Source organism: Choloepus didactylus, chromosome 5 (genome assembly GCF_015220235.1).
Source record: "Choloepus didactylus isolate mChoDid1 chromosome 5, mChoDid1.pri, whole genome shotgun sequence".
Taxonomy (NCBI): Eukaryota; Metazoa; Chordata; class Mammalia; order Pilosa; family Megalonychidae; genus Choloepus; species Choloepus didactylus.
In genome coordinates this window covers 35,299,960-35,318,769 of record NC_051311.1, presented here as the reverse complement: position 1 = coordinate 35,318,769, position 18,810 = coordinate 35,299,960, and the positions used below count along the sequence as shown (strand labels likewise).

Genomic DNA, 18,810 nt, shown 5'->3' with positions numbered 1-18,810 from the left:
TTCACAGCCAAACCAGGGCCACTATTCCATGCAGCAGGTACAGACACATAGCAAAGGGCCCCAGAGAAAGGGTCAGGGAAGTAGCTTCTCAGACTGTACTTTCCCAGCCTTCCCAGCAGATGATTCTCTTCAATGACCTATTCCACACAGTCCTACAAAGGTAAGTTTTGTTTGTTCGTTTTTTTTTTATCCCTCTGACCCCTCTATTTCTATAGTGAGCAGTGATAAAGGCCCCACAGTGCTGTAGGGGCCAAGACTGTGGGCCCCCACTGTCCTATTTCACTTGCCAACAGTTGAGTCAGGGAGCCTTCCTGTCTCTCCCAGACTGCTGAATCCCACTGGGCAAGACCCAGGTGCACTCAGGGCTGTTGACCCCAAGTGTGGGGGAAGGGCACCTGGGACTGCAGTGGAGCCCAGTCACCTCCACAGCTTCTCTGTTTGTAGAAATAGTGGGGATGTGAGCATCCTGAGCTCCTGTGCAAACAAGTACAAAGCTGCAAGACCCAGTGGGTCAACCCAATGGGTCAATCTCTCCCGTTAGCAGCTAGAACTGGACTGTACCACCTCTCCCACTTTTCCTGAGGGAGGGCCTCTTTGTCTTCCCTAGCCCACTGCAATAAGCTGGATGAGAGCCAGATACACCTGATTCTGCCTGCCCCAGGAATGGGGGATGGGTGTCACGTCCCCTGATGCAGATCAATCTCTTGCCACAGTCTCTGAGTTTGTGGAACCAATGGAGCAATGGGCTCCTGGGCTGCCACATGGAGAGGCTCTATACTGCAGGACTGAGAGGGTTAACTTTTCCAGACAAGAATTTGCCCAGGACTGCACCATCTGCCAGCCTCATGGGTGGGTGTGGGTGACAAGAACTACAATGGAGACCAGTTTCTCACTGTAGTCTCTCAGCTTGTGGGGTCAATGGAGCTCCTGCATGAAACAGCTCTAGGCTGTGGGACCAAGAGGACCAACCTCGGAGGCTCTTTATTGGAGCAAGACCATGTTGCATCTCACCAGCTGGTGAGAGCCAAGACATCCCTCAGCCGCTGGGTTCAGGGGAAGGGGTCACCAGGTGCCATGACTAAGCTCACTCACCACAAACTCTCTGTTGTATTTTTCCTTTTTTTTGTCCAGCTCCTACTCATATGTTGCAGTGGTCCTTCCCAGGTCTCTGCTGCTTTGGATAATTCCTGCTTGTTTTTGGTGGAGGAGTGAGCTCTGCCTGTCCTTATTCCACCAGCTTCTCGGAAGTCCCTCTCCTATCATTTTTTTTTTTTAATTAAATTCAGTTTTATTGAAATACATTCACACACCATACAATCATCCATGATATACAATCCACTGTCAACAGTATGATAACATAGTTATGCGTTCATCACCACAATCTATCTCTGAACATTTTCCTTACATCAGAAAGAACCAGAACAAGAATATAAAATAAAAGTGAAAAAAAACACCCAAATCATCCCCCCATCCCACCCCATTTGTCCTTTAGTTTTTATCCCCATTCCTCCACTCATCCATACACTAGATAAAGGGGGTGTGATCCACAAGGTCTTCACAATCACACTGTCACCCCTTGTAATCTACATTATTATATAATTGTCTTCAGGAGTCCAGACTGCTGGGTTGGAGTTTGGTAGTTTCAGATATTTACTTTTAGCTATGCCAATACATTAAAGCCTAAGAGGTGTTATCCATATAGTGCATAAGAATGTCCACCAGAGTGACCTCTCAACTCCATTTGGAATCTCTCAGCCATTGAAACTATTTCGTCTCATTTTGCATCCCCCTTTTGGTCAAGAAGATACTCTCAGTCCCACGATGCCGGGTCTACATTCATCCCCGGGAGTCATACTCTGCGTTGCCAGGGAGATTTACACCCCTGGGAGTTGGGTCCCACATAGGGGGGAGGGCAGTGAGTTCACCTGTCGAGATGGCTCAGTTAGAGAGAGAGAGGGCCACATCTGAGCAACAAAGAGGTACTCAGGGGGAGACTCTTAGGCACCATTACATACAAGTTTAGACTCTTCTTTGTGGTAATGAGCTTCGTAAGGGCAAGTCCCATGCTCAAGGGCTCAGCACATCAAACCGCCAGTCCCAATGCTTGTGACAACATACGCTAGGGGATCAGCATCTCAAAGTTTAGAGATAGGCCTTACACTTCAGGGATAGAGTTACCTGCTGTAAGAGCTTACAATCTAGGGACTATTATAATTATTGTGTCCACGTTAGGCTATGTTCTAAGATTCAATTCTGAGTTTACACATTGTAGTTAGTCCATATTGATGAGGCATCATCCCACTCACCATGTTTTCTCCAAAACTTTAACTCCTATATATATTTTTTCCTACAATTTTATAGAGTTATATTCACATACCATACATTTATCCACAGTGTACAATCAGTTGTTCATGGTATCATCATAAAGTTGTACATTTATCACCACAATCAGCATTTGAACATACTGATTACTACAAGAAAAATTGTTTTTTTTTTTTAGCAATAAGAAAAAATGATATAAAGAAAAATAACATGTCATACAATACAATATACTACTAAGGACAGCAAATAACACCACTACCAAGAATCCCATATTACTCCCCTATATCCCCTTCTCATATACATTTAGCATTGGCATATTGCCTTTGTTACATTTAATGGAGGTATATTACAATGTTACTGTTGACCATAGACTCCAGTTTGCTTTATGTTTTTTCCTGAATAGCATCCCTTTTTCAAATTTCTACATGGTTGACATTCATTTGCTTTCCCACATGCAAAAACATTTTTATATTTGTATATTTAGTAACAGTCATTGGCCACTCCAGTTTTTGCCATGTTATACAGTCCCAGTCTTTATCATCTATCTTTACCTCTGGTGTCATACATTCTCCTATCCCACCTCTTTCAGCTTTACTCACAGACATCTTTGTTCAGTGTACTTACAATACCGTGCTACCATCACACAGTATTATCCTGTCTATTTCTGGATCTATGCAATCAATCCTAAACATTCTGTAGTCCTTCAGCATCGAATGGCTGATCTCTGCCCTCTTTCTATCTCCTGGTCGCCTGTGTTGTCAGCTTTTAACTCCCAAAGTTTGTTCATTAATGTCTGTTCATATTAGTGAGACCATACAGAATCTGTCCTTTTGTTTCTGGCTAACTTCACTCAACACAATGTCCTCAAGGTTCATCCACATTATTACATGATCCATGTCTTTGTTCTGTCTTACAGCTGCATAATATTCCATCATGTGTATATACCACAGTTTTTTTATCTACTCGTCCTTTGATGGACATTTGGGCTGTTTCCATCTCTTGGCAATTGTGAATAATGCTGCAATAAACATTGGTCCTCCTGGTGACTCTGATCCTGTCAGGGGCGTGGCTGACTGAAGCTGGAATCTGAATTCCAGCCCCTGGGGTCTGAATTCCCAGAAGGAAGACTGCCAGTTGAGCTGGGCCTCCCTCCACTCTCCCAATCCTCAGAATTCCAGTTGTCTCTCAGGGGCACTATTCCCTTCTCCTCTCTCCTCCTTGGGGCCTCTCCAGGTAGATTCCTTGGTCAGCCTGAGTTGCCAATTAAAGACAGGGCTGGAGGCCTTCAGTAGTGAATACGGAACTCAAAGACACTGTGGGTACTCTGTCTCCCCTCAAGCCCAGCCTAGTCCTTCAACCTGGGCTTTCTGATAGAAAATAACCACATATATTACTTTCAGATTAAAAAAAAAAAAAAAGTAGAAAAGAAATCAAGAAAAAGAAAAAAGAAAAAAGAAAAAAAAAAGACAGTCTCTTTTAAACGTCTTTCCCCAGCCTGGAAGTTTTGTCAGTGTCGGAATAGAGCATTTAAAGATATGCTTTGGGCTATTGTCTGATAATTACTCTCCAACTGCTTCAGTTCCACCCCTGCCGGGGGCTATTGAAATGCAAAAAGATAAGGGATCAGTGAGAAGCCAAAAGGGACAAAATGTAAGGGGAAAAAAAAATGGCTTTTTTGGAGTCTGGGAATGGGTGCCCGCTTTTACGTGCCCCCACTTCTTGGAGCCCAGCCCTTCTTTAGCACCCCATCTCCCAAAGTTAGTTAATTAATTTGTTAATTAATTCTGCAGTTGAGGCTGGGTTGAGCCTCCCTTCTTGCCCTCAGCAGATTGCTGTTTTTGTTTTTTTCTACCCCCTTTCAGGGAGCCGGCAGCAAGACAGTCTGTGAGGTCTGGGTGGGGAGGGGCGCCAGATGTTCGCTGCGGTCTCAGCTTTTCCTCCAATTCCAAACTTGTGTCTAATGTGTGACTGGTTACTGGAGACCCCGAAAACACTGTTTCATGTAGTTCTTGGGTAATTGCCAGCTGCTCTAGGGGAGAGACGAAATTCTGCTCCTCACCACTCCGCCATCTTGCCCCGCCTCGCTCTCTCCTATCATTTTTAAACCTGCCTTTTCTTGATTTCAGCACTTTTCCACTTACTGCAACTCTTTAACTGTTTCCCAGAATTTTGAAAATGTAGCTCTACCAGTTTTTGCTAGTTGTTCAAAGTTTCTATGGGGGAAATGGCACCCTGGAACGTCTTTTCCTGCCATTTGTTCATCAGAAGTAAAGCACATTAATTTTTGACACAACAAACTGCTCTGTCTTGTACTGCCCTACAAACAAGCTTGTTGAAGAGGAATATATATGAAAATATCTCACTCTCTGAAATTCTAAAAGTGATCTGTATTAGTTATCTGTTGTTGCATAACAAACTTCCCCAATCCTTGCAGCTTAATACCTCAAACAGATGTAACTTTACTGGGTTATTCTGCCTCATTGTCTCTGATGAAGATGTGGATAAATTATTGGCCAAGACTGTAGTTGTCTCAGTTGGGGCAGGTGTTCCTGTTTCCAAGCTCAGTCATGTGACTTTAGGCAGGAGTCTTCACTTCTCACCTGTGGGCCTCTCCATAGGGATACTTATAACAAGTCTTCCCCCAGAGAGAGTGACCTGATGGGGGAAGTGAGGAACTCACAAAGAAGTAAAGTTCCTTCTGTATTAAACAAGTAATCTGCACCCCTCCCTGAAATTATATCTATGATGTTGTGTTAATCAGACTGGATGAGCAAGAAATGGCAAGTATAATAGAGGTCTTAAAAACACATATATGCTTCAGAGGATGGAAAATTAATGTAATGAAGCTCCAGGGACCTGCAATATCCATAAATTGTTTTGGTGTTTACTAGTCTGGGGCATTGTTGACATCCTCTCCTAAGTAAAGAACAAATTATTGCATCTATTATTTCCCATCATTAAATAAAAGCAAAGAAGTTGGTAGGCCTCTTTAAGTCAGCATATTTGGAACTTGGGAATACTGTTCCTACTCATTTAGAGGTGACATGGGAGACTTTCATATTTGAGTGGAAGCCGGATCCCAGAAAGACCTTCAGCAATTCCAGGATGCAGTGCAATTGACACTACCCTTTGGCCACTTGACCTGACAAACTTTATGGTGCTATAGATATCTATAGTATAAAAAGATGCTGTGTGTACAATTTGGCAAGTTTCAATCAGAAAATCAAAATGTATCCCCTTAAGATTCGGAAGCAAGACCATGCTGGCTACAGAAGAGAACTATAAGTCGTTTAAAAAGAAGCTCCTGTTTTGCTACTGTCTCTGGCAGAGACAGGGTGTTTGACATGGGTCATCAAGTGACCAATTGGCCAGAACTCATCATGATCTGCAATCTGTCACACCTACCAAGATGTAAGGTCACGTGGTTCCAGAAGCAATTCATCATGAAATGGAAATGGTACATCTAGGATTAGGCAAGAACAGGTCCAGTGGGTATAAGTAAGCTACACAAGTAGATGAGCCAGACCACATGGAATCTACCACTGTTGTGTGAGAACCTCTCTCTCAGCTCATCATATCTGTAGCCACAGTGGCTAAAATTTGATGCTGGCTACTGGCTGGGAGTTCAACAGGGCCTATAGACCAGAGCACCTGTGTGACTTCTCCATGTGGCTTGGGCTTCTCATAGCACCATGACTGGTTCTAAGAGGGAGCATCCCAAGAATGAACATTCCAAAAGACCAAGGCATAAGCTGTAGGGTTTCTTATAGACTGGCCCTGGAAGTCATGTGACATCACTTTTGCAAGACTCTATTAATCACAACAAATCACAAACCTATCCCAGACTGAAGTGGAGGGAAATAGACTCCACCTCTCAATGAAAGGAGTAGCATATAATCTGCAACTATCTTTAAATTACTACAGTTGCCATCTTCCTGGTGGCAGTGTACACCCTAAGTCAATAACCATTATATGGTGCTGTATCTTCAATAGGTGTAAGGAACAGAAATAAGAGTGACCTATTCTCTTTGACTCCCATAGACCCATTTGGGAAATTTATGCTTCTGGTCCCTGGAAATTTCAGGCTCTGCATATTTAGAGGTCTTCGTTTACAGCAGAAATACCTTCACTAGTAGGCACAATAAGCTTCCCACTGTACTTTCAGCTACAGCTGAAAAAGGAAAGGACAGAGAGAGAAAATAACCTTGCAATGTGGATGATACTGAGGCCTTGGTATACACTACAGAAAATTATCTCAAGCTGAAGTAAGAGAGGTGAGCCTTTGGAACCCTATATCAGCCTTATAACTTTGGGCTCCAGCAATAATAGACCAGCCAGCAGGCAAAATTGACTCTGATTACCAGTAGGAGTTAGGTAGGCTACTACATCATGAGCACAGGGAGGAATCCATTTAGCACTCAAGTGATCCACTAGGGCATTTCTTATTATTCCCATACTCAGTTTCTACATTTAATGGGAAGTTCAGCAGCCTTGGCCTGAAATGGTCATGGTAACCAGGGCAGACTACTCAGGATGATGGTCTGAGTCCCCTACCAAGCAAGTTACCTAGACTAACAAAAATGCTAGTTGAGAGTGAGGTGATCTAGAATTATGTCAGGAGGGGTGATAATGGTGTTCAGTTATACCCTTGATATCAAAAGCATCAGTAGAAGCTGTAGTTTTTCCACTAATACTTCTCTTGTAAGTTTTCTGGGAAATAAGACCAAAGAGAATCCTAGCTTGACTCAGAAGGAAAAAAACTTACTGTAAGAAACAAGTTCATCTGAGCAGTGAAAGACTGAACTGGAATGAATATTGTGGTGCTTTGCCCAGATTCTTTCTTTAGAGACAATTTACCCATATTCTGGCTGCTGGAAATGTAGGCTGCTGATGACTCACAGCTAGACTCCTCATTGGAATTACTTTTGACTGAGCAAGATTATATCCTCCCCCAGAATCAGTGACTGGCTGATACAAGGCTCCAAAGCCCACTGCCCTTACTTCAGTTTAAGATAACTTTCTGTAGTGTATATTGAGTCCTCAGTAGTATGCACATTGCAAGGTATCTTCTCTCTCTGTCCTATCCTACTTCCTTCTCTTCCTTTGTGAGGACATGCTGCAGTAAACCTGCATGCAATTATTCGTCTCAGCTTCTATATCCAATGGATTCAATGTACAATGGTGATTCTGAATAAGGAGTTTGTTCATTCTTCCTTTTCTAGTCTGATGCCAAGAGTGAGGATTTCAGACTCTGCTGAGGACTGTCAGGTTGGAGGTTAAATAGGAGATTTTTTTTCAAGTAAACCTTTCATGTGTCTGTCAAGTCAGAAGAAATGCCAATAGAAGGAATCCATGCCATCCCTCATTCAAAATATTCTGAAGTATTAAGTGACAAAAAGAAACATTTAAAACATGCTATTGAACTGTTCTCTACACAGCTGTGGGATAGCAGGATAATTTATAACAGGGCTAAAAAATTTGTAGTCACAGTAATTTACTCTTAAGTGCTTTAAATTCATTCTCTCTTGCTTGCATGAGGAACTGGATAATGTGGTCACCTCACAGAAACAATATGTAGCATTGGTTTTGTATTATATCCCCATATATTCCTAATACATTATGTTAAATCATATGAAATAGTCACTATTTTTGACCTACAAAACTGGCATTTTCATGTTTCAACCTTTTACTTACAGCAAGTTTTATTATATGTGAAAATTAGAGATTCTCCAGGTTTTGTTGGCATCTGATTTTTGTCCACCTTCGGGCATGTTCATCAAATTTTATGGGTGCTGGGGTCTAAAAAAATGTCAAAGTATATTGGAAATTCTCAATTTTTACAGCTATTTGTTAAAGAAGTATGTTTATGGCAACTTCATTTCCAAATGAAATGTCAGGCTGGGATCTCCCACAAGCAAGGCAGGCACAGTCCCTTTATCATCTTTGCATCCCCAGTCCCTAGCACATGAAGGATACTGACCTGAATTAATGGCTATAGTGGAACCCAGTGCTTTTTCCCTCTTGTTAGTGCCACTTTCTTTCTTTCTTCTGCTAACAGCATTCCATTCCTTTGAGGAACTGCTCCCATCACTCATAGCCTCTCTTGGGGCTGTCAATCGCAGGAACCACTCCACCTCCTACCCAGAAGTGAGAAATATGTAATTATCCCTCTTGGCCACAGAGACTGGACCAGGGATGGCACAAACTTTGAGTCCAGCCAATTATTCCTTCTTGGGTATTTTTCTTTCCCTAGTCATGTTGGGCAAATTGTTCTTGTCTCTTTAGTCACAGAACCATGATCCTGGGTCTGTTGGCATCCCCTGCCAATGCAGAGAAAACCTGTTTGCAGTGCACGCCAAGCAGAGACAAGTAGACACGAGAAGTGGAAAAAAGGCCTGCATCCCTCTTTAACTCCTGCATCCAGCCATCCTGGATGTCAGCTTTCTCATCTTTCTATGTTTGATCACATCTCACCTTCCTGCTTTTTCCTAAGGTAGCTTGAGTTGGGCTTCTCTCTTCTGCAACTAAAAGAGCATTGGGTGCAAAAGTATTCTGAGCATAGTAAGACAGAGAAGAATATATAGAACTTTTACTCTTGAACATTTTCTTCTTCAAGTTTTTATGCTTTTTATGTATTTTTATGCAGTGATTTTTAAAAATTTGTGTTTAGGTATTTGTGGGGTTTTGTTGGTTTGTTTTCCTAGATGAGGCCATTAGGCTGCTTGTGGTATAAAGGAAGTACTGTAGATTTAAATAGTGTTTGTAACCAGAGGCAGAATAGAAGTGCTATATGAAAAGTCATCTTCTCTCATCCCTTTTCCTACTACTGCTATCCATGCCAAACTTAGCATATCTTCCATCAACACTCCAAGGAGACAGACATGTGTGTACGTTGCATACAGGAAAGAGTGGGAGTGTCCTGAGGTGATCGAAGTCTCTATCTATTGCAAGTGGAGTAAGGGTCACAATTCTGGCTTCTAGAATTAGTGCTTCCATGGATCGAACTAATTTTTCTAAAATATAAGCAGTAACCATAACATAATGAGATAAAATTTTATGGAGCACACGTACCAGAACTTATACTTCCAAATCAACATTGTCCCTTTCTAAACTGTCATCTTGGAGATACATGAGCTCATTATACTGATGTTGCTGTTGTTCAAATGGCTCCTGTAGTCTTGTCTCCAGAGCCAATTTTCAAACTATATGAATAGATGCGTCACCTTTCTTTATAGCCTCATCAAGTTTTGCCAGAAATCTGTTTTGCATAGCCTGTTCAGTTACCTCCTTCACATTTGAGTCTGCAGAGCTGGGTGTTCCCAGTATTCAAATTCACTCTGATTAAAGGAAGACTCACCATTCCAATGAGTAAGCCATTAAAGGTAAATTCTGGGGAGGAGATACCCAAAAATTCTGTGCAGTGAACATTGTGCAGGATCCTGAGGGGAGTGTAATCCAAACTGAAAACCGTAAAACCAAAACTAAACTAATCTTCTACCATGTCCCTTCTCTTCAAAACCCTCCTGGCAAATATTTGTTGTTGGGGAGGAGATTTGTAGTCACGAACATTTTGAGGGAAGTTTCTTGTTTTAGTACTAGATAGTGGTCTATAACATTCAGTAGGAGTAGTATAAAATATTTCATTAAAAAATGGCCTTTACTGAGGTCAGAGTTACATTATAGACCAAGGGTTGGCAAACTTTTTCCTGTAGAGTGCCAGATAGTTAATATTTTAGCTTTGGGGGCTACACAGTCCTTGGCTATTCAATTCTGCTGTTTTAGCACAAAAGTAGACTTAGAAAATAAAAAAAAAACAACAAATAGACATGGCAGGGTGCCAATAAAACTTTGTTTACCAAAACAGATGGGAGGCTAGCCCACTGGTGTGAAATGTCAATTCTTGTTATAGCATATCTTCCCTTGGCATATTTCTTATATTTGTATACTGCCTTATTTTCCTACCACCTTTTTTTTTTTTTAAACAGGTAGATAGTTTTATTATGAATGCATGTTAGAGCACATACCAACACACTCTCAAGAGAGGAGAGACAAAAGGCCCTGACACTGTGGGGCCATCTGCTTTTATACATTTTTGTTCCTTTTGTAATTTTTATTAACTATTTTACTACCCTCCCCTTTTCCCTCCTTTGTGATGCTTGATCTTAAATGACTCACTCAGGCAGGGGGTCGTTTGGTCCCCAGATGCTATTTATTGCTGTTCTTCTCCGAGATACCTTTCTCCTTGAGACATGACTGTTCCTTGGAATTTGCCCCTTGTTCATCATCCAGCCACTGCCCTAATTCTAACCCTGCTTTAGTCCCACCTCAGAGATTTCTAGCTCCGTTAATCTTAAGGGAATTTGGTCCCATGGTCCGTCTTCTATAGCTGCTTCAAGCTGTTAGTCGGCCACAGGCCCTACTTGTGGGAGGATAGAAATCTCTGTCTCTGCTACTGAGGGTGGCTGGTTGAGCATGGAGAACAGGAGGATAGCCTCTGGCGAGGACAAATTTGTTGTGAAAGGCTTCTAATCTGGAAGAAACAAACTGGGTGACAGCTCAGGGTATTCTTTGGAGTTCCTATGATGCAAGGCACTAATTGTAAGTAGGTTTAGCTTTGCTATTACAGAGATCAGTTTTGGAAGGGCAAACCTCAAGATCTAGGGCTTTGCTTATTACATTGGGAGACTCTATTGCTTAAGAGAATAGCAAGAATTCCCAGGTGGGGTACTTTAATAGTTCTACATTTTTTCTTTGGTCTCTTAAGGGACTTTGCTAATATTTTCATTTTCTGATAAAGATTTTATTCTTTATTCTATGTTTCATGTTAAATAAAGCTAAATTAGGTTGTTTAATAAACTAGTGAAAATTTTAATTTTGGAAGTGTTAGAACAAAATAGTATAACTGACAAATTTGGTTGTTTTTATGATTTATAATTTTTCTAAGAATAACTAAAACCATGACTAACATCATTATACTACTGTTTAATATAGATCAGTAAGTATCAGGACATAACATGGACAGTGAGAATATTGTCCTTAGGAATTTTAAACAATTTCTAAATATATCAATAACATTTCACCCATGCAAATTTAGCTATCAGAAGGATAGAAAATCTTTAATTATTGTAATATTTCTTAAACACTTCCTATGTTATGTGTTAAACTGTTTTAGCACTTTACTTTTACAAGATGAAAGAACAAAGCCTTTGTAACAATTTTCATTTAGGAATGAGAAGACTTGTCTTTTGAAATAAAGGATGATAAGGTCAAGATAAACATGAACAAGGATATTATTCTGATATGATATAGAATCTTTATCTTCTAGACAGAGTACTCAGATGTTTAAGAGAATCTTTTTATAGCCTTTCTTTAAGAGCAGACCAACAATTTACATTATTTTAACAAAATTCACTTTCATATTAGGAATATGTTAGGTCACAAAATTAACATATTATAAAACTGTGCTCCAAGGCAGCTGGAGTTCAGTAAGGTTTGCTGCTAAGGCATTTTTAAAGATATGGGACTATTGTGAAACCCCTGAGGCAGCACTGTCTAAGTGAGCCAGGCAAGGATCTTATTATTAGGTCCCTGCCCTTCAAAAGTAAATAGGCATTGAGGAAGGGCAAGATGACAGCATAGAGAGGAGTGGAATTTAGTTACTCCCCTGCAGCAACTAATAAACAACCAGGAACAACTGGTAAATAATCTGGAATAACTGCTGGGGGACAACCATGACTGTCAACACATTGTACACCAATCTGGTGGAATGGCTGAGATCACAGCATAAAATCTGTAACTAAAAACTGCAGAACTCTGCTGGGAGCCCCTTCCCCCCATGGCTGGCTGAGCTGTAAAACCTCACTGTGGAGAAATCAGCAGTCCCAGAGCAAGTGAATATAGCTCAGTCCAGCTCCAACTAGGGTTTTAATTAACAAGTGTGGACTGCTGAATACAAGCTGCAAGCATAGACAAACCCCTAACAAGCAGATAGAGGCTTTTAGCGATGACTGACCTTAAAGAGCCAGAAAACTCTTGTGTTCTGGGAAGGGGAGCCCAGAAGACCATGTGCTATCTCTGGCCGATGGGCAAAAGTGGGGAGCCATGGACTGGCTCTGAAAGGGGGCTCTCTTTCCCTTTTTCTCTCTCTCAACCTGAGTGGCTCAGCGGAGAGAGCCTCTGCTATTTTCATTTCGCAGCGCTCTGACCCAGACAGGGGTGGAGATAACAGAGTCAGAGAAACAAAGGAGTTATTCAAATATAGAACATAGCTCCCTGGGGGGTGTATCTTCCCTGAGAGGAAGGAAGTGGGGGCCCAGCTCTATTGTTGGCCTTCCCTTCAGAACTCAGACCCCAGAGCCTGGGGGAAGATGGCCAAAACAGAAACTAAAGAGGCCACACCTCCTTACACCAGTCTGGAGCAACAGGCTGACAGGCACCACTGCTGGACAGATTAGGAAAGGCACAGCAGCTAGAGACCTCACAAGAAAGTCTGTCAATCTTCTAAGAAACACCCTCAGGGAAACTTGAAACTGAATACAACCCCATTTTCAGATCTGAACTTGTTCTGGTCTGGGAAAATCTAGGGTAAACAAGGAAACCAGATGCCTTGACAACAGAGAACTACAAACTACACTAGGAAAAACAAAGATATGGCCCAAAGAAAGAACTTACACATCAATTAAGATAGAGTTGAGATATTGTTTCACTTTAATGAAGCAATCTATTAAAGATTTTCAAAGAAATATGCTAAATCAAATAAAAAAAACAAATCAATGACTTCAGGGAAGATATGGCAAAAGAGATGAAGGCTATAAAGAAAGCACTGGGTGACCATAATGTAGAAATTGAAAGTTTGAAAAAACAACTGACAGAACCTATGGAAATGAAAAGCACAACACAAGAGATGAAAAACACAATGCAGACATACAACAGCAGATCTCAAGAGGCAGAAGAAAACACTCAGGAACTGGAGAACAAGACCTCTGAAATCCTACCCACAAAAGAACAGACAGGGAAGAGAATGGGAAAATATGAGCAACGTCTCAGGGGATTGAATGACAACATGAAGCACATGAATGAACATGTCATGGGTGTTCCAGAAGGAGAAAAGAAGGGAAAAGGGGCAGAAGCAATAATAGAGGAAATAATCAATGAAAATTTCCCATCTCTTATGAAAGACTTAAAATTACAGATCCAAGAACCTCAGAGTACCCCAAACAGAATAGATCTGAAGAGGCCTACACCAAGATACTTAATAATCAGATTATCAAATGTCAAAGACAAGGAGAGAATCCTGAAAGCAGCAAGAAAAAAGTGATTCATCACATACAACGGAAGAGTAATAAGACTATATGCAGATTTCTCAGTAGAAACCATGGAGGCAAGAAGGAAGTGGTGTGATATATTTAAGATACTGAAAGAGAAAAACCACTCACCAAAGAATCCTATATCTGGCAAAACTGTTTTCAAATATGAGGGAGAGTTTAAAATGTTCTCTGACAAACAGACAATGAGAGAGTTTTTGAACAAGATACCTGCTCTGCAGAAAATATTAAAGGGAGCACTACAGACAAATAGGAAAAGAAAGGAGTGAGAGGTTTGGAATACAATTTTGGGTGATTGTAGCACAATAAAGTAAGTAAACTGTGAGTATGGTTGAAAGAGGAAGGTTAGGAGCATGTGGGACACCAGAAGGAAAGAGGAAAGATAAAGACTGGGACTGTATAACTCAGTGAAACCTGGAGTGCTCAACAATTGTGATAAAATGTACAAACATGTTTTCACATGAGGGAGAACAAATGAATGTCAACCTTGCAAAGTGTTAAAAATGGGGTGGTATGGGAAAAAATATAATCAATGCAAACTAGAGACTATACTTAACAGAAACATTGTATTATGCTTCCTTTGATGTAACAAAGAAAATATGCCAAAGCTAAATGCCTATAAGAGGGAAACATAAGGGAGGGTTATGGGATTCTTGGCATTGGTGATGTTGTCTGACTCTTTTATTGTACTTTAGTTTAATTCTGTCTTTCCTTTTGCTGCTTTTTACCTGTCTTTTTTTTCTTTCTTTTTCTTTTCCTTTTGTCTCTCTACCTTCTTTGACTCTTCCTCTTTCTCTGTGGAAGAAATGGAGATGTCCTTATATAGATAGTGGTGATGGTGGTGAATGCATAAATACATGATTATACAGGGAACCATCAATTGTTGACTTAGGATGGAATGTATGGTGGGTGAACAAAACCATCTTAAAAATATGGGTTGACGAAGAAACCTTGCAGGCACTATATTGAGTGAAACATAAGGACAAATATTGTATGGTCTCACTGATATGAACTAATTATAATATGTAAGCTCATAGACCTGAAATATAAGTTACCAGGATGTAGAATGAGGCTAAAGAATGGGGAGCAGTTGCTTATTATGAGCAGAATATTTAACTAGGTTGAATTCAAGTGTTTGGAAATAGAGGTGATGGTAGCACATTATTGTGAGAATAACTAACAGTGCTGAATGGTGTGTAACTGTGGTAGAAAGGGGAAGCTTAGAGTCACACATATCACCAGAAGGAATGTTGGAGGTTAAAAGATGGGAATGTGTAAAACAGTGAATCTTGTGGTAGACAGTGTCCATGATTAACTTTACAAATATTAGAAATATCTTTCATGAACTAGAACAAATGTATGACACTATAACTAGAATAGAGGGTTATATAGGGAAAAATATACCTATTACAAACTATGTACTGCAGTTAGTAGTATTTTAACATTCTTTCATCTACAGCAACAAATGAGTCAATAATGGAGGGGGTGTGGTTAGGGGTATGGGAAGATTTGAGTTTTCTGTCTTTATTTCTTTTCTGGAGTAATGAAAATGTTCTGAACATTGAAAAAAATTAATTGTGATATTGGATGCACAGCTGTATGATGGTACTGTGGACAATTGATTGTGTACTTTGGATCTTTGGATGATTGTATGGTATGTAAGCAACCTCAATAAAATTAAATTAAAAAAAAAGTAAATAGGCATTGAGAGTCAGGGTGAAGAGGGATGCAAAATATACATTTTTAAGATTGAGGATTGAGAACCTGAATGCAGACAGGGGCTACTCAGTGGGCTTAGACCAGGATGCCTTCATCCCATACTGTTTTATTTGCTTAAGGATCTCCTTTGGGATACTGAGAGGCCTAGATCCAGTAGGGACCTAGGGGCAAACAAGGGTATAAACACTAGCTAGGTTTACTAGTCTTAAGGTGGCCCTCAGGGAATGAAGAAGATCCCTCCCTAAAAGTGGGTGGGGCATTCAGGAACAATGAGAAATTGACATGATACTAGAATGGCTCCAGGCTTACAAAGGAGAGGGGTAGTGAAGGTTCTAGTTCTGGCTTTATCGTCAACTGCCATAGCTAGGCAAGTCCAACTGGAGGTAGGTCCAGAGTGGCAGTTCAGAGCAGAGTAAGCGGCTCTCTTATTTAATTAAGAAATTAATAATCTTACTTGCCATGTCAAGTGTCACTTGAGGCTCCTCTAAGCTGATGGTGATATGAAGTCACTGGAGACATATGTGGCCTTGGGCACCTTTGGTCCTTTTTATTTGCCACAAGCAGGGCTCTAGGGGCTGTCCCATCCCCCTTCAGGAGATGGTACCTTCCTTGGCCCAGAGCCCAGGCTGGTGGCACTTGGCACAAGGCCCTTGGTAGGTCCTGAGGTCGAGGGTTGTTTCGAGGTTTCTGGCACCCTCTCTGCCATGGTCCTCTGACCCACAGTTAAAGCAAAACCCTTGAGGCTTGGAGCCATGATTCGAGTGATCTCAAGGGGACAGTGTGCTTTTAACAGAGACTGTAGTATGTTGAGTGGGTTCTCTGGTTTTCTGCTTACTTCTTTGCCTCTTCTCCTTCTCAGCTTTGTCCTGATAAAAACAGAAAAGGCAGTTTCTAATAGGTCCTTAGTGGGAATTTGTGGGCCCATGGAGAAATTTTGCCACTTCCTCTGAATGTCAGGGGCAGACTGACTGATGAAATGAGTGCCCAGCAAAATCTGACTTCTTTAAGTCTTTAGGGTTGAAAGAGAAAGAATGATACAGGGCTGGGTTTTGCTCTTTCTCCTGAGTGATCTCCTTTAGCTTATTACGATTACAATTACAATTAATTAACCAGCTTGGTGGTACAGTTTCTTATGTCTTTTAGCAAACAGGTTTTAAAAGGGGATCATTAAGATATTCTCTTTTATTGGAAATTGAGACGTGGACATAACACAAGCAACAAGTCCTTCTTAGGTCCTTGTTTTGTTAGAGAGCTATAAACATCTGGGCAGAGGTAATTTCTGACTATTTTCCCTGTCTTTGACAGACTGGAGGATTGTATTGTAATTTAGAGTTCCATTGGAGGGCTATGTTTCCCCATCTTTTAGCTTACACTGACTGTTGGCATTTCCCACTTTCTCTGGGAAAGGAATTAGAGGAATCTCACTAGCACCAGTGTGACCACGTGGTGTCCCAAGGTGCATCAGAACTGGGCATTTCACTCTCTGCCATCCCAATCTCTTAGGAACATGGGAGTACAGTTGCCAGGCATCCACAGAATCCCTTTCCTGAGAGATGCTTCTGGAGATTTCCTGGGCCTTGCCCAGAAGAATTACAGGACAATGCTCTTGAGGAGTCCTTCCTCTCTGCTGGCCCAATCTCTTGGGAATAGGGGGAGTAGAATCACCAGGCATCTCTGGGACATGTCACTGGGTATCCCTGGGATGTTTCTTCCTGGGAGATGTCTATACCTGTGCTCCTGAGGTGGGGGCACTTGCCCCACCTGAGAGAAGTCTAGGACATCACTCCTGGGAATACCTTTGTCCCCTAAGTTTCTTGTTTCCTGAGGGATAAAAAGTGATCATGCTCTAGAAGGGAAGCTTTATATTCAGCCACAATGGGTCTCAATAGAGACTAAACAATTAAGGCCTGGAGGGGAAACACTCCCATTGGAAAATAATTCCCATGGTATAGACCAGAGGTGAATCCCAAGAATGTCAAACATCATTTGGTACAAGAATCCTTAGCCCAGAATCCTGTGTTACAAAGATGGAATATCTCAGAAGGTATCGAAAGCCAGAGAGAGGAGAGAAGGAGACTCTTATGGAGGCAGAGGAGAGGACCTTTGTCAAAGAGGTGAAAAGAGGAACAGATCTAGGAGGAGGAAGGGTCTGAGGGGCCAAGAAATCATCTTAGGCAAGCAAGGATAAAGAGGTGGTCCCCAGAGGGAAGGAAAGAAGAGAGTATGGGGGAAGTCTCAGAGAACCAAGGAGACAGAGAGTGAGGAAAACAGGCAGACTTGATTTGGCTTCCATTGGACTCCTGCCTGACATGCAGAGAAGCCCCATATCAGGACTCAAGGGCAATATCACCCACCACCCTGAGTCTCCTTGGATCTTCATGGCATGGATGTGGGCTCCTGCCACCTCCGACAAGGGAGCCAGGGACGCAGAGTAGACTGAGTTTATATCCTGGGGGAGCCAGATCAGAGCCCCTAGATTCCTAGAGACACAGAGTTGCATGATGATGTAGGAGAGGATAATAATAAGCTAAGTGAGAAGAAAAAGCGAAAGCACATGGCCAAGCCTCCTGATCAATAGCCATGACTTACCAGTCCAGATGGTTGAAGAGAAGTGTCTCCTGGCTGGCTCGCCAAAATATGTTGCTGGATTCAGCTTCCTAGGTTCTTGTCTTTGCCACAAGAAAGGATTCAAGGGCACAGCACAGTTTGAGTGAGTAGATAGAAAGTTTTATTAAGAATGCATGTGAGAGACAAGAGGCTCCTATTACCTTTTGAAATTAATGACTTGTGATTTATTTCAACAATATTATCCCATTTCACAGAGAAGAAAACTGAGATACAGTAACTTTCCTGAGGCAAACCTGCTTATAAGGACCAAGCCAACACTAGAATTCAGATTTCCTGACCAGTCCCTCCAAAATCCTGTCTTTTGCTCAGCCTAGCTTATAAACAGATACTGATCACCAACACCATGTTTCTGTCAAATGGGTCAATTTTAAGCTATAGGGGAAAAATGGAAAATAAAATTAGAGAACTACTTTTTGACAAGCTAGGTTTTATTCATTTTTAGACTTACTTTTTCTTTGTATTTAGTTCTATGATTTTTATCTCTTCCCCAGGTTGTCTCAGGATGTTTTCCCCATTCTTTTCTTCCTCTTTGCTTTTGTGTATATGACGAGTCATTCCAAGGATGGCTGCCCATCCGTTTAGTTTGGGGATGCCAAAATATTCCTGACAGTTTTCAAAGTATCCACATGATTTCTCCTTTCAGTGTCATTTTACTTTTTCCAGACCTCTAGGCAATTAGCTTTATTATTTCTTCTCAGATTGCAAAATAATTGTTGACTAGGTATTTTGTAGTGGTTTGAAGCTGTATGTACTCCAGAAAAACATGTGCTTAAATCTAATCCATTCCTGTGGGTGTGAACCCACTGTAAGTAGGACC

General features: G+C 41.3%; 1 long non-coding RNA gene across 1 annotated transcript in view; it reads left to right on the top strand.

The window, feature by feature from the left end:
• The window catches only part of LOC119534832, a 259,987-nt gene that overhangs the window by 219,139 nt on the left and 22,038 nt on the right, over positions 1-18,810 (top strand). The window lies entirely within an intron of this gene.